Source organism: Thermobia domestica, chromosome 2 (assembly GCF_964235325.1).
Source record: "Thermobia domestica chromosome 2, izTheDome1.hap1.1, whole genome shotgun sequence".
Classification (NCBI taxonomy): Eukaryota; Metazoa; Arthropoda; class Insecta; order Zygentoma; family Lepismatidae; genus Thermobia; species Thermobia domestica.
The window spans coordinates 211,995,100-212,012,558 of NC_137455.1; the positions used below are offsets into that span (position 1 = coordinate 211,995,100).

Here is a 17,459-nt window from a genome sequence, read left to right on the forward strand (position 1 = left end):
CGCTTAATTGCTTAAGCTTTAAGAGACTTAGTCTGTTGGTATAGATTCTATATCATTTCCAACATTCGATAGATTTATTTATTTCTTGAAGTTTAGCGTCTTTCAACATCAAAGGTATATGAAGTGTGAATCTTCAGCTTAAGGCTTAATCCGACTCATTATGATGAATTCAAATATCCAGTACTCTGAAGGCGAGCATCAGGCACAACACCGGGGGCAACTGAGCCATCATTTTGTTTAGCCTCGAATAAAATATTACTTTTAAATATTTTACACTTCATTTAAAACAAACCTGAATTCCATGAACCTTTCCATTAGGACATGATGAACCTTTATATCAGGACATGAGAAGAGAAGATAAAAGGGAAGAGAAGAGAGTGAAGTACTATTAGATATACGTACATAGGAATAAACGACACAAGATGCGTAAATTTGTGTATGAAAATTAAAAGATATGAGTGTGAGTACTTCTTCCTCAGGTATTATTATGTATTTTTTTGCCTTATGATCGTTTATTGTTTTGTTTATAAGAAATATGTGAAATTCATGCCACAAGAGTAGGTTTCTATGGTGTTCACATTCGCTTCTGGTCAAAAATTGACAATTTTAGGTTAAAAGTGTGCTTTTCTATTGATGTTTTCTAGTTGGTTTCGACTGAATTTTATTCAAAGTTTTCTGATATAAAAGACTATCTAAATGATATAGATTTCTAATTACTAACAGTTCCTTAATTACTGTCCAACGCTTCGCTTATTTTCATAGTTGTTTATGCTTTGAAGTTAACCCAGAGGTCACCGAAAGGAGGTGGCTGGACTGCGAGGTCCACCCACCTGAAATTATGTTGGGAAACATGATTTTACTAAGAGGTAGGCCAGGATTTTCTTCTGGTTTTCTCTTTGGACCTTATAGTCACTTTTTCTCCGTTGTGTCAGAATGTGACTTCTAGATTCCAATTTCGCTTTCATCACGTACACTGACGCCGAAAACGAAATAAGCAGCCTCTATGATGATCTTTATAAGTAGTTTCACTCCTTGGGTGTTTGAGGGAAAGTCTTCAATTTCTGCCATTTTTAAAAATAAAGTCCTTCATTTGTAATATTATTGCTCAACGGAGATTCCTGGAGGTGCAATTATGTCATAGTATTGTTTTGCATTAAAATTGATAGTTGGTAAAAAAAAAGTGCGTAAACCACGCGACTAGATTCCTTATAACAGATTTAAGCATGAACTAACAATGTATTTTGGATATTTGTTCAGCTGTTTCGAACAGCGTTTGTTTGCGCAGTTCAGTGCGGAATAAGCCCGGGCCACTTTTCCAGACACGGTGTTTAACGTCGGCATGCCGAGTGCTGCGGCTGTACAGTATCTAAAAGCGCTCCACCCCTCTAAATAACTGTAGTTGATTGCAACGTACATAATAAAGATATAGGCACCGGCGTGGTTTGGAATCGAGAAGAAACCATTGGTAACTGATGGATCACGACATTTCTGTAATATGATCCACTTGTCTCGATTTCTCCCACACCATTTGAGAGATCTGATTGATAGGGTCATTCAACGAAACGCATTCCTTACCCATTCTGAAAATATTCTGCTGACTTTAATAACCGACCAAAACTCAGACATAAGAAATATTGATTTGCGAGGAATTGATAAAGAGGATGAAGAGGATTGCATTTACCAATTGTAATGCAGAACGATACTATGACATGAATGCACATCCAGGAACCTCCGTTGAGCAATAATATTACAGATAAAGTAGTAGATGACTTTATTTTAAAAAAACAGCAAAAATTCAAGACTTTCTCTCAAACACCCAACAAATGAAACAACTTATGAAGATCATCATAGAGGCTGCTTCTTTCGTTTTCGGCGTCAGTGCACGTGATGGATACATGAAAGCAAAATTGGAATCTAGAAGTCATATTTCGACATTGAGAACAAAAAATGACTATAAGGTCCAATGAGAAAACTAAAAGAAAATCTTGGCATATCCTTTAGTAAAATCATGTTTCCCAATATAATTTTGGATGGGTGGACTTTGCGGTCCACCCACCCCCCACCCCCTTGGTGAGCTCTGGGTTATTTTCAGAACATAATGAGCTATCAAAATAAGCGAAGCGTTGGATAGTAATTAAGGAATTGTTAGTAATTAGAAAGTTATATCATTTAATTAGTCTTTTACATCTAAAAACTTTCGAATAAAACTCAAAGTCGAAACAACTGGAAAACATCAATAAAAAAGCATATTTTTAACCTAAAATTGGCAATTGTTGACCAGAAGCGAACGTGAACAGCATAGAAAACTAGTCCTGAGGCACGAATTTAACATATTTGTTATGAACAGAACAATAAACGACCGTAAGGCAGAAAAATATATAAAATAGCGAAATAAAAATTTTTGTGAAATTGTTGTGCGTGGTTACATATCCAAATCACTACCAAACTTCAAGGTCGATGCGCGCCACCTAAACGACCTCCAAAACAATAAAAAAAATACAGACGGTGTTTTGGTCACAAATGGTAAATTTTCCACACTACCCACCTTTAATTTTCTAAAAAAAAAAAAAAAAAAAAAAAAAAGATTTTTCAATACACCTTATTTAGATATTAATGCAGGTGCAAGACCAAACTAAATATAAGACTTTCAGACATGAACATTTTGCGTATTGTTACTCTAATTTATTAGGACCTTAACTGGTAGATGTTAGTTCATGAGATGTATCCTGGTAGACGTTGGTTCATGAGACGTGCCCAATTTGAATTCTGACATAGATTGTTAATATGCATGTTTGAATGATTACTGGTGTTCACGAAGTACTCAGTATGCGTGCTTAACGTATTAGTATATTTCTATTTTTAAATAAAATATTTATGTCTTCAAAAACCAAATAAAATTTGAACCTAAACTTATCAGAACTAAATCAGCAAAACTGTTACCTAATAAAATTATGGAAAAAATATTGTTTTTACTATTGTACTACTGGTAACTTTTTATTTCGTCTCTATAGCTAAAGTTGTAAAAAATAAGAAACAACATTTGTGTGTTTGCTGAACCCAAATGAGAAATAAAAGAAAGTTTAAATTACCAGCTCTTTCGCTCTTTTGAGTATGTTATACAATAACATTTTGTTGTGTACTTGAATAAATGAAACAAAGCTTGTTGTATAGTTTTGAAAATCGATAACTATAACAAACGAATAATGTAAAAGAAATAAAAGAAACACATATTTAAAGGAAAGTGACATACATTATAAGTATTAAAATAATTACACATGAGAATATCATAAATCGTATTTATAGAATTTAGTAAAGGCAAGTTTTCTCTTGAGCTCCCTTCGTGGCTAAGTTTGTTAGCGTACGCGTCTTTGAGTGGGACAACCTGGGCTCTGTTTCTGGCGGGAGTTCATGTGGTTGGGGTTCCACGTTAATCAGTAGGTACCGTCTCATATAGCCTCGCTGCTGAAAGACCGTTAAACTCAAAATAAACTCAACTGATTTTTTTCTCTTTAAGAAACTTTTCTTATAAGTAAAGTCATGTTTGGGTGAATCGAGTTGCTGTCCGAGACATATGTGATACAGTAGTACTATGTATGGTCAATATATCAGGAAAGTTATAGGTGCCAAGCTCAAATGGTTTAGAAGATACAGCCATTAGAAGGTCACACAGAGGTATATGTTATGAGAGTCTATTTCAGTACTTTAGCTTATGATCACTGATGACACTCTACTTGCAAACGTCTTCAATGTGGATCAAAGTCACTTCGAGAAGGAATTGCATTCGTACCGGACGTTTAGGCAGAAATTATCTGTAAAGATCGGAACAACAGTGAGATATGTGAGTAGAATATCTGATTCCTAAATGATAATGCCAGTTGTGTCCATGGAAGGAGAAATTCTGCGTCCCATGTCTGTTCTGGTGATTAAACCAAACGGTGGATTCCCTGCAGTAAGACTAGCCGATCTGGCTAATATTATCTTAATCTGATTTGCTGGTAAAACACCGAACAAGAACAAGCAGATTCTTAAAACTTCCTATTCGGACGTCATATGGAAAAGCATTCCAAGTCATAGCAAGAAAGGCCTCCTGTTACTTGGTTCATGGTCTGGAAACAAAGACGACAGTCTTTCGTCATAGTGTGTGCCAGAAGGCTTTGCACTGATCAAACGGCTAATACCTGGTGGATGTAATGGCATGATTCAGGATGTGTCTGTTCAGTTCTTCCGTCCAAACAAACCCTTTGCTCGTTTCATAAGAGGGAGAAAAGTGAACATTTGGCATCGTAACGGGTTTATACAACTGTAGTCGTTCACAATTTACCAGTTCAGTGCTCCTCGTTTCCGCAACGTGATTCGATTCGCTTTCCATAAGGCTGGATACTTGAATGAGGAGCCTGAAAGTTGGATCATTCCTTACGATTACTGCTTTGATGGAATTGTGAACGACAAATGTTTCAAAAGCGACTTGAATACGTTTCTTAGGTGTGCTTAGTGTGAGCAGAGTTTTGTACGAGGCATGCACTCTTTTCTGAACTGCATATTGATTGTAAAAATTGATAACTTTTCTATGCAATAACAAAACCACTTCCGATTAGCAAAACAAACAACTTTATCTTGTGTTTTATTACCTAAATGTGCTGAAAACAAGAATATAATCTACGCCCGTGCTCATAAATTAAGGATAATGCGGATACATGGTGAAACAACGCTCTGGTGTGCGGTTTTTGGTTGGCAATCACCTCTGCGTATGACCATGTGGTGCATTTGACCATTCGGTGCGGTGCATGCGGTGCGGTCGTCGCACGGTGGCGCTGGCAGCAGTCCAAATACGCAGAGGTGTGTTGGTACATGTCAGAGTACGGTGCAGCGTGTAAGTGTGCAGATGTTGTCAGACGTGCTAATGGTGACTGTGTGTTGAAAATGGCTCAAAGAACTCATATTGATGATGGTATGAGGGATAGAATAATAGGGCGACTGGAGGCTGGTCAAACGCAGCAGGTCGTAGCACGGGCCCTCCGTGTACCACAAAGTGTGATCTCATGATTATGGCAACGATTCCAGCAGCCAGGAAACGTGTCCAGGCGCTACAGTACGGGACGTCTACAGTTTACAACACCACAAGAAGACCGATATCTCACCATCAGTGCCCACACACGGCCACGGAGTACAGAAGGTAGCCTTGCTCGGGACCTTGCCACAGCCACTGGAACAGTTGTCTCCCGACACACAGTCTACAGACGACTGAACAGACATGGTTTATTCGACCGGAGACATGCAAGGTGCATTCCACTGACAGCTGTTCACAGGAGAGCCCGTAAAGCCTGGTGTCAAGAACACAGTACGTGGTCAATGGTCAGTGGTTCCAGGTTATGTTCACGGACGAGTCCAGGTATAATATGAACAGTAATTCTCATCATCTATAATCTGAACGGGTTATCATCTGGCGTGAACCAGGAACAAGATACCAACCCCATAATGTCCTTGAAAAGAACATTTATGGAGGTAGTGGTTTGATGGTGTGGGGTGGAATGATGATTGGTTCACGTACACCCCTGCATGTCTTTGACAAAGGAACTGTGTCAGGTCAGGTGTATAGGGACGTCATTTTGCATCAGTATGTTCGCCTTTCTAGGGGTGCAGTGGGTCCCACCTTCCTCCTGATGGATGATAACGCACGGCCCCACCGAGCTGCCACCGTGGAGGAGTACCGTGAAACAGAAGATATCAGGCGAATTGAGTGACCTGCCTGTTCTCCAGTCCTAAACTCCATCGAGCATGTCTGGGATGCTCTCGGCCGACGTATCGCTGCACGTCTTCAAACCTCTAGGACACTTCAGGAACTCCGACAGGCACTGGTGCAACAATGGGAGGCTATACCCCAGCAGTTGCTCGACCACATGATCCAAAGTATGCCAACCCGTTGTGCGGCCTGTGTACGTGTGCATGGTGATCATATCCCATATTGATGTCGGGGTGCATGCGCAGGAAACAGTGGCGTTGTGTAGCACATGTATTTCTCAACTTATCACCAATAACGTGGATACCGTGGATATCACCAATACCGTGGTACGGATATGTTTCGTTTGTCGTATGTTGTGTTCACTATGTGCCTATGCTATTAGCGCCAGTTTTGTGTAGTGGCACGTTATGTAGTACCATAATCTGCAATTATCCTTAATTTTTGAGCATGAGTGTAGTTTAGAGGAAATAATAAGTATAAGAGTTCTTTCTAATGTTTTGGACTATGTTTAACGGCTAGAACATAGTATACCGGTATCTCTATGTAACGATCTAGTGACTGTACCTCCTAAAGCTTTTGAGCTTTGCGCCTCAAACTTCCCTAACTTATTGAGCACAGTTGGTACTACTGTGTAACATATGTTTCGGGCAGCAACTCGATTCACCCAAACGTACCTTTACTTCTTAGCTTAGTTGTCACGTTGATTGAGAACAAGGAATACATTTTACAAAGCCGAAGTTAAATGTAAGACAGGTTGAAATATTTCTATTATTTGAGAACAATATGTATAAATTTACATTCCTTTGATATTAAACTGAAATATTACAGGATATACATTGCTGACACGACTCTCAAACAACAGAATTTGATTACAAATTGTGCAATTCAAATAACTTTTTCCAGACAGACTTTTAAATGTTCTTATATCAATCAAAATGAACGTTAATTATATATGAGATTCAAACAATATTCCTTCGAGAGATTTATACATGCTCTCATGCTCTCCTTCCAAAGTGAGATAAAGATTGGAAGTGAAAGAAATCTCTGATCAAAGAAATTCTACGTGAAAAAAATATAGAAACTTCTCTATGATAGTTTAGTGAGGTATGTTCAATGTACGCACCCTTTTAGACACAGAAACATAATTTATCTTGCTGAGTTCCGGTTTCACATAAACTGCCATTACAATATGTTACTGTGCTGTGGCAAAGAATCATTTTTTATCTAGTTGTATAAACAGGAAACTAAATAGAATATTAAAAACTTTAAGCTTTAGAATGATTGTAATATTTTTTCGTGGATAAATACTTTCTTACTTATGTAGATTTACAACATAATTATGATCTATTTTAATGATGTTTGATTTAGTACATAATCAAGCAAACAGTGATTACTTTCCTTGTCAAGAAATTTCTGTTACAGGTTAAATTATTAACATTCTTTAGAATATATGGTTGTTATATATATATATATATATATATATATATATAGCATTAACTTAGAACTTTCTCAGTGGTTAATGCCTTATAATTATCCAGATTTAACAGCCACTGGAATAAAGTAATTTTCGTTATATGCCTTATGAATTCTGTGTTTACATTTATACATATTTTCTGGAAATGTTTTCGCTTTTATATATAAAAAGTTCGGTAAAAATTTTCTTTCCCGTATCTAGGCTTCAAGCTCTTTTTCATATCAAGTTAAGCATTTTGTGAAGCTTAGAGATCTGTGTTTTAGGGCTGTGGGAAACTGATGTATGAGAAGCCAGAAGAGGAAACGTTTTTGCTTATATATATATATATCGTAAAGAAATCCGCGTATTTTTTTTAAAGGCAAACATAGTGAGCAATTATAGAGTAAAGAAAAGGATAAAATAATATGACGTTCGCTCAGACGTTTCACAAAATAATTTTCTCTCATTTTTTGAAAGATCGCTTGGTTTTATGCATGCATGTTTATTAGCTTTTTCTCATTTCATTTTTGTAAACAGTGGCATTTAGTAAACGTACGCACAGAGGAACGATTCAAATCTACACATACGAGTTGTTGTAAATGCATAACATTTTTCACCTCGTGTGGTCTATATTTCTTCTGTGCTTTTCTTCTTTTCAAGTGTTCTTTGTGGTTGCTTTATTGTTTCTTTTCGCAATTGTGTGTTTCCATCCCGGGTTCTTGCTCTGCTTTACATTGCTCGTGAAACAATTTTCTCTCTCCCTCTATTTCCTTTGAGGTTAAAGTAAACAGTTCCAGTTCTGAAAAGAAAGAAAGAATAATATAAACATTGTTTGTTCAAAGCCTTGATGCAGGGTATAGTTACACTCTGCCTCTTTTCTTGTGCGTAGGTTCATTCAACCGCTCACAGAGGTTTCCAATTCTCCAAACAGAACAGCAAGGCACGCTAAGAGAAGTGCATGAATTCATTACCTTTTTCTTACTGTGGCAGAATCCTTCATAATGTTTTTCCCTCACTCATTTGTTGCTATACTGTCAAAGACAAATATATACAATGTTTGTTAACAAGGAAACATACCAGCAGCTAGTAACTTAACATGCCAATAGAATAAATCCTTCAACTACTCTTGTAGTGTTTCAGAAATACGTCAAAGCATTAGATGAGAAACAAGTATCTTGTATTTAAAAATTGTCACTGCTTTCATACTACATATAAACATTTTTAAATGTACTTAGACTTATTTATACTAATTTTCTCATACAAACTACTCTATATTCATCTAAAACTGTAAATTCAAATGAATGTGGATAGAAAACATGATTATATAAAAGGAATAACTAATTTTAATGGCTGATTTCAATTTTGTTTCTCTCAATTTACTCTTTTTTGTTCTAACAATAATTTAGTACGTTACGTATTATGTACGTTATGTGTAGAGCAAAAAACAACAAAAATACAAAAGTACTAACAATGTTACGTAAACAGTATTACCACAAATTGCTCTCATAATTATAATTTTATATTTTCATTTCACTAAGAATCAAATGAATCTCTGATTACTCAATACATTGGTTTATTTGCTTTGTTTATTTGTAAACACTTTTTGATAAACAAGATCTTTTCTGTGGATTTCCTTAGGGTTCTTCCGTTTCCTCTCACCTATTATTTCAATTATTTCTCATAGAATCATTCACTTGAGTTTGTAATCGAATACCTTTAACTAAATGGAGTAATTGGAGCAGAAGAGATATTACTCTAAAGCTTTCGTTTTTATTTTATTTTTTTGTTTTGTAAACATTTGGTAGACAATTATTTTGCAATGGAAACCCACCTTAGAAGATATTGATTTTTTATTATTTATTTACTTTTATTTAAGTCATCTAGATTTCAGAAATTATAGAAAATAATGGAAATACCATTCCTATTATTATTATTATTATTATTATTATTATTATTATTATTATTATTATTATTATTATTATTATTATTATTATTATTATTATTATTATTATTATTATTAGTTTTTATGCACTTATATAATTTATTGAATAAAAGATATTGAAAGGGAGAAAAGAGAGGTTTTCGAAAAGAAATATTGTATATTGAACTGTATGTATACAGATTCCACCGTCATTGTCTACGTATGTATCATTGTAAACGGACAGTTGTGAAATATGAAATTCAACAAATATTATACATGGAGGATACAAGTGGTAGACAAGATGATGAAATGATGACAATACAGCTGCAAGTTGCTGTGGATACGATGCTGCATGTTCATGAAGATTTTCTGGAAGATTTCCTACAAAAGTTTCCAACGAAGTGTGGAGTAGTTATGTCCTTTCTGCCAATGTATGACGCAGAAGTGAGAGTTTTGTAACCAGGGCATAGAAAAAAAGTTGCACAAAGATGCGAGGAGAACGACATAGAAGAAATTTACAAAAAATAACTGTTGTTATTAAAGTACTACAGTGACTCATAAATGGTTGATAAGCATATACAAAATATATTAACGTTCAATTGTTCCTCCACCAAAACAACTCCTGAACCACGAATTCAATACTTTGCATGAAGTTGAAAACTTACAAGGATTTGTTAAACGTTGAGGAAAGTTTGTCAGATTCATCCATTGCATGCTTGAACTTGTAGCCCGTTCTTTTCTAGATCTGCATCAGAAGCTTTCTTGCTAATCTTATAATTATTCGCTTTGGAGTTTCGTATGTTGGAACATTGAAAGCTCAGCAGAAAGATATTTGACTGTAAAAGAAGAGTAATGTGCTTATTTACATGATTTTACTGATATAAAGTCATTGAAATCAGAACATCCTAAAATGTAACTCAAGCAACTTTCTACTACAGTATTAAACTAAATATGTTATTGTTAAACTATGAAACATTCTAGTAGAACCAACCCATTGGTGTCGACTAAACAATAATTTATGTGTAAAAATGTATTCGTCCATTTGCAATCTCAAGTGCAGACAATATTGATCAGTAAAAATGTCAGGTAGTCTAAAATGTACTTACCATTTAGGCACGATATGATATTGGTGAATCAAACCTCTCAGGTGTGAGTCCAAGCTAGTAAGACTTACAAGAATATCAGAGAAAACTGGATGATATTCTGATGAAAGTCGAGCAAGACTAGTGTGTAGAAAGTCTACATCACCAATGACCTAAACATGCATCACCAAATAGTGATAAACCATTTGGAGAAAGTTGACTACCAAAAGGAAGCACGACGTTTGAGTATCACATGATCTGGCTCAAAAACATGGACTGGATCGAATTTTTCTCTAGGAATCTCTACTAGAACGTAAAGACTTCGAGCCATTTCTGAAGCGGTCGATCACCGATAATGAATACATTGTATAACCTGAAACAAACTGCGAGAAAGATAGTGGTCAAAGTGAGGAGAAGCTCCACAGTCAGTGGCAAAGACCATACTGAAGTCCAGGAGGATTAATAGTATGAGTTTGATGGGGCTTCAAGATTATCGTGTATCACGAGCTTGCCATAACGATACGCTGGAATCTGTACTATGGACAACTAATTTGAGTGCACCTAGAAATTCAAAAGAAACGGTCAAGACTGCTTTACAGAAAAGATACCATATGCTATTATGACAATTCAAGGCCACATACATCCTTAACGAATAGTAAAAAGTTTCGAGAACTTGACTGATGTATTTTAATGCATCCACCGTATACCTGTAACTGGCATTAAGAGAGTATTATTTGCTTCGGTTTGTGAGGAATACTCTGAATGGTGTTAAGTTAGTTTAAAAAAAAAAAAAACAGTAAACGCAATGCTTCTTTGCTTTACCAGAAATAATAGAAAGTTTATAGCAACAGGATTATAGTGTTGTCAGGACGACGGCAGATCATCAAATAAAATGATTTATATGTAGTTTTGTAATGTTACTTTTGAATGACAATAAATGTCTTCTCAAATTTGAACTTCAGATGCTCAATATTTTTTTGACAACCTGATATTACCAAATTTTAACTCACCAATACTATATTACTGATATTTTTCGACGACGCATTATAAAATATTTGTTACTATAGTAAGTTGATTATTTAGTTAATTGTGATTTCATGTTCATTTGGCGCAAAAGGTGCAGTACAAAATAGCATTGGAGTTTCACTTCTAGTTAAGCACCTTAGCTCCTTCGAAACAGGCATTATACATGATTACGATAATAATACACGTAAAAAAGTAAATATTTCTTCATAGATTTCTACAATTTTATGATCATGACATTTCAAAATGTATAACAATAAACAAATGAACTTTTTCATTCGTTAAGGAAACATTGAACTATGATTTTATGTTACGAGTTAGAGGTTAATATACAGTTAATAAAATACACTCTAATTATTTGCTGAGCAAAACCATTATATTTTCATTAAAAATTAAATACATGTTACAGTTTCACCAACTAACTTTTTGGCTTCATCAGACAATATGAGTTACAGGAATTATTATATCATGTAACTCATAGTGTCTGATGAAGCCAAAATGTTAGTTGGTGAAACTGTAACAGGTATTTAATTTTTAATGAAAAGATAATGGCTTTGCTCAACAAATAATTAGTGTGTATTTAATTATATACAAAGCAAAGCTTCTACTTATGGAAAATGTCACAGTTAATTAGAGTTCTGTGTCTCATTCAACTGCGAACCTACAGCATTCCATGTATGGACAGACAAATCAACGTGGAATCCGAACCACATAAATCGGAAGTCTATCGTAGTGTCGCAACTACGAAACGAAACTTACATGTTTAATTATTTTCATTATTTTTGCGCTGATTGTTCTTTCCATTCCTTGCTTTTATTTCATTTCTTTTTGAATGTAGTATATTATTAAAATCTCAAAGGCGATGAAAATAGTGGAAAATAAACAGTATTAATTTTAACTAGGGGTGAGGCGGAGTAAATGTTCCTGGAATGCTGCTAAAAATGGAAAACAGTCTATAAACGAACTTGATATTTTTAATACGTTCTTTTTCTCCCTAAAAAGTAACAACTTAGAATACAGTGATTGTGGTTCTTTGGAATTACTAAGCACTCAGCTGTGAAGAAATGTAATTGTTAATTGATTAATTACAAGGGAAGCAACTTACCTTTTGGGGTGATCTGCTATAGCTCTCCATAGGGATGCACGCGAGACGAGACGAGACGAGAAATAAAAAAGTCTCGTCTCGTCACGCGTCTCGTCTCGCAAATGTGAAGTCTCGTCTCACGTCTCGCACAAAATTTTGAAACTCATCTCGCGTCTCGCGCGAGACTTTCTCGCATGGTCTCGCAGTCTCGCATATGTTCTGGGTCAAAATTTTGCAATGTGTTATTCTAGGGCTGTTAATGGATGATGATGTGATATTCTGTCCGAAGGCAGGTATTTGACCTAAAAGTCCCTTGGCAAGGTGAATCCATGGTGGTTTTTATATTGCTTTAAATGGGATGAATGTTCATAACGTCCTAAGGAGACGGAACCTAGAGTTCAACATGGTATCCGAACTTGTGCCCCTCCGCTCCAAATTAAAAGAAAAGTTGTGCTGGAATTTGATTGCTGGACCATTAATTTTCGTCAAATTAATAGCATAATTTACAGCAAAACCAGCATAAATTGTTGCTAGATCCAACATTGTTTTCCAGCTTAGAGGTCTCCAGCAATATTTGGCTCTTCTAAAATATCGTCGCCACCATCAACATTTACACGTTTTGGTCGTTTCCTTGAAGGGTGATTTTCCATTATAAAGATGTTTTTATACCACCAAAAGCGCTTGTAGACAACAGAAGAACTCCTCACAACACAATACGACCCAATTCTTTCGGTTCGTTCGCGCTTGTAGCGATGTTGCATTATCGCATTTTATCAACTTTCGCTTTCAACTTATATAGTGTTGCCAGATCTAGAAAATAAAATTATTGACAGATATAGCGCCATTCCTACCATCTCCCACCAAACCTATAAGGCCATCCTACCAAACCAGTGTTTGAATTAAACTTCCGAACTAGAGGGGGACGTTTTTGATAAATATATAGAAAGGAAGTACTTATTCCATGTAAAAATATCGTGTTATTTCTGCGAGCCCGGCCGGGGATAAACTTTGACGAGAGGGGATTTCCCTGCCATCCCCCAACATTAATCGCTAGTAATAATGTGAAAAAGACAGAAACAACAGAAATATCATATTTCGCAGCAATAGGGAGTCTTATTCGCTTTTCAGACCAAAAACAGAAGTTCACGTATTCGTGCGCGCCCGCGTGTATGTGTTTGTGTTGCGAAATAAAGTCCTAAATCGATGCTGTAATAAATTTCCAATTTATAAAGCTTTTTTTTTTTTTTTTTTTTTAGAAACTAAAGAAGGCTTTAACTCTGAAAATCAACCTTGAATGATAATAAATCTCATAAAATGTCTATTACCCCAATCACTTTTTTCTTCCTGGAGGCATTAACGCTCAACTTAGAAAACTCAATAAATGTAAAATCACTAAATATACAATTAAATGTAATTCATAAATGTTGCGAGACCGCGAGAAGCCACGCGAGACTTCTCATGGGGGACTTAACCGAGTGTCGTCTAGCATCTCGTTTCGCATGGTTTAGTCTCGTATAAAATTTTCACTCTCGCGTCTCGCGTGCATTCCTAGCTGTCCACAATATTATGAATTTTTACGCTTACAAATTCTGAAGAAATTTTAAACAATAAAATATTGAAAATGATTGAATTTTATAAAGGACCTTTTTCTGGTGTCACACGAAATGTGGAACGAGACTATGATCAATCGATTCGTGTTAGTGAACAAGATAATCCATAGGCAGGAAGAACTCTCGATCGCAACCGTTTCGTATTTATGGGAGGGAGGAGTAGGGGCAGTGCCAACACAAAACGTTGTGAATAATAAGACGAAATAAGGAGCGACTTCGATGAAAATATGCATAGAATCGCAGTTAAACACATACCACAATACATTCTACAATACCCTGGCAAGTGAGGGCAGAGGCGTAGAATGTAAAGACAGGGGAGGAGGGCGGGTAAGCGTGGAGTATAGTGTAGGGGAAAAGTTCCATAGACGGTATGAACACACACGAGCCGGACTTCAGGTGAATAGCATAGTAATATGTTATGGATATGGTCAAATACATGGGTGGAGAGTAGAAATGCAAGGGAGCAACGACCCCCTCCTTCCTGAACTGGTCTTTCAACATATTGGTATTTCTCTGCCTTGCCTCACCCCATTGTCAGCATTCAAATGCGGTCTGTCGTCCCTGCTACTGTAGCATCAAATCGCTAGCATTAATCAATTAAATAATAGGAATATAATAAATCACAAACGATAGTCAGCCTAGAGACGATACTTTCTTATTAGACGTTATCACAGTTATGTACACCCAGCCACAAAAGTACCTCCCCCCTAAGTGCTCTAATTCCAACACTTGGGGTCCAGGTTTTTGCAGTTGTGAGAGCATCTAGATAGATACAACCCAACTTACACGTAACTTTTCTCGGCACTGACAGAAGTTGGTAGCACTGAGTCAAGTCTGTATGGAAGTAAAATTGTGAGTAGATGACGCACGAAACATTTCTTCATTCTGAGATCAATCTCTCTGGCTCAGAGCGTGAAATGAAATGAAATCTTTAAGTTTTACGTCCCACGATTATGAAGGTTTGGCTAAAAGAGACGGTGATGATGAGAGATGAGTGAAACGGTGGAATGAAGAAAGTGGGAGGAAACGGGAGAACCCCGAGAAAACCCACGAGCACGGTGTTTGTCCACCACAAAGTCCAATGAACATCATATGATAATCTCAATATTGCTGTGTATGTAATGTATTTTTTCATTATATACTGTATATTCAAAGAAATAAAAACACTGTTCACATATGTAGAAAGAATTAGAAAGTAGCTGAAAATATCAAATCTAAAACAACTGCTGGAAATAACTTTGCAAATGATTTCCTCCATTGAGAGACCTTCTCCAATTCTCCTCATTCCAACATCTTTTTCTTTCTGGAGGAGAGAATATCTTTCTTGTCACACTGAGTATGCATTGAAATTGAAATTGAAACAGAAACACACCACACGCCTACCGCGTCATTTAAACTTCCACCCAAACCAATACCTACTTGAAGTTGTCTCGTGGAAAAATATAAACAAGATACTCAAATATAACAAAAACAAACAAATATAAACAAAATATAAATAAAAATATAAATAAGAAAATATAAGCAACTTGTGTGAGTGTCTTAACGACTTACTCGAGATTTCCTTGTTTATCTCAAAAATAACTTATATAGACGTTGCTCAATGAGGAAAATATCACGAAATGTTCTTCAAGTTGAGCCTACGTCATCTGCAGAGCCGTAACTTGTGGGGGGGTACAACTGCCCTCCTAGAGAAGCTCCCCGTCGTTCGAGGGGGCCCATTTTCAAACAAAATTTTCTTACTCCATATACGATAGGAACATGAAATTAGAAATGACGCATCAAATAGGGTTGCTACATTACATAAGCAAAACAGCACACAAAAAGTAAATAGAACAAAAATGAGTCGTGGACCCATTTCAGTAAAAAATGTCTATCAGGAGCTCTAGAAATAATATCTGTTTCTTTGGCTTTGAGATTTATCAATATTATCCCCTTAACAATTTTGTCATATATGGAATGGGCCCAGGGAGTAACTAACGAAACGGTAGACCTTCCCGTATGGCCCATAACGATTAAGAGAAAGTTGAAAAGAGGGGGACCAAAAATTAGAAGATCAACTTTTTCTAGGGGGACCAACTAAGCTTATTAATGCTTCCCCCCAGAAAAAATCTAACTTACGGCGCTGGTCATCGATTGCAGGGATAATCCCGATTAACATTACATTTCGTCTTTACCATAACTTCTAATTTCGAAAGAGGAAACATAAATTATTTTAACATTCATTAAATTGTATCAACACGTGTAGAAATAGACAGTTCTATGTTTATGTTCCATAACTACTAGTTTATTTTCTTATGGTCATATGAGGAATTTGTGGCAAATTGAGGCCACATGATCATGAGGCTGCTGACCATGAGGCGCAATCCACTAGCGGTTCGAATTCCTCTGAAGAGCAATGTCGGAGTTTTAACTGTCCTCAGTACATCTGTGTTCGTGTCCCTGTAACGTTTGGAATACGTCGAAAGGATATGAGGTGCCAGTGGCGAACAATACTCCGGTTGGGGTGATTTATTTGAAAAAAGAAAGTGAAAGCAGGAAACTCCCATTGCAGCTACCTGGATTCAAATCCCGTCGTGGCAATTATTAATTTTTCTGAATGGGAAGATAATGTTTATGTAATTTGTGTTGTAATTATGTCATTTCTTTATTATTATTATTATTATTATTATTATTATTATTATTATTATTATTATTATTATTATTATTATTATTACTATTACTATTATTATTATTATTATTATTATTATTATTATTATTATTATTATTATTACCACAGAAGGAAAGTAACATGGTCGAAGGTATTCATAGGAACAGAAAAGATATACAGTATGTCAGATGTTTCTTAGGTTTACACATGAACGCAATAATATTATTACGTTTATGGATTTACATATAGAATTGACAGATAGAATCATTTTAAGACAAGAAATGGAATATAAATATTTGTTAGCTAATAACAGTAATGCATTTTGTTTCGCCCTTCTTCTAGGTAAAAAGGTGAGGTGACATCTTAAATAGGATCATTCCCGTGACTAGCGTTGTAAGTTCGATCACTATTTGCAATTTGTGCACAGCTAGGAACAATTCCTTGGAACTCATTTTTCTCCGATACTACAGCAGTAAGGACGTGTTTAGACCTTATGTATTCATCAATTCTTGACCAAACTCGTTACTTTTCAGACGGTTACGAATGAAGTTCATACGGATGTCGTAATTTTGTGTTGTTGGCATTTCACAGGTCGTTTCACCTTATAACGTAACTCGTTATACACAGGTCCTGTCATAATTATAGCTAAATTATATCACTAAAATCACTTAAAACAGTCTATATTGCATTTAGCTTCCCTTGCTTTTTATTTTGGCACACAATTATTGAATCAAATACACACCTTTATCAGTGGTGCCCCCCCTCATGTCCATGACGCACCCCCCTCAATTGTCTATCCGTAAATGTTCTTCCATGAAAAAAAAAAATATTTTCGATTAATTTTTACACACCCTCAAACATATTTATATAAATTTTTAACCCCCCCCAAATATTTCAAT

General features: G+C 35.8%; 1 protein-coding gene across 1 annotated transcript in view; it reads left to right on the plus strand.

Annotated features, from left to right (window-relative positions):
- Positions 1 to 17,459, plus strand: part of LOC145678375 (limbic system-associated membrane protein-like) — a 558,076-nt gene that overhangs the window by 521,949 nt on the left and 18,668 nt on the right. The window lies entirely within an intron of this gene.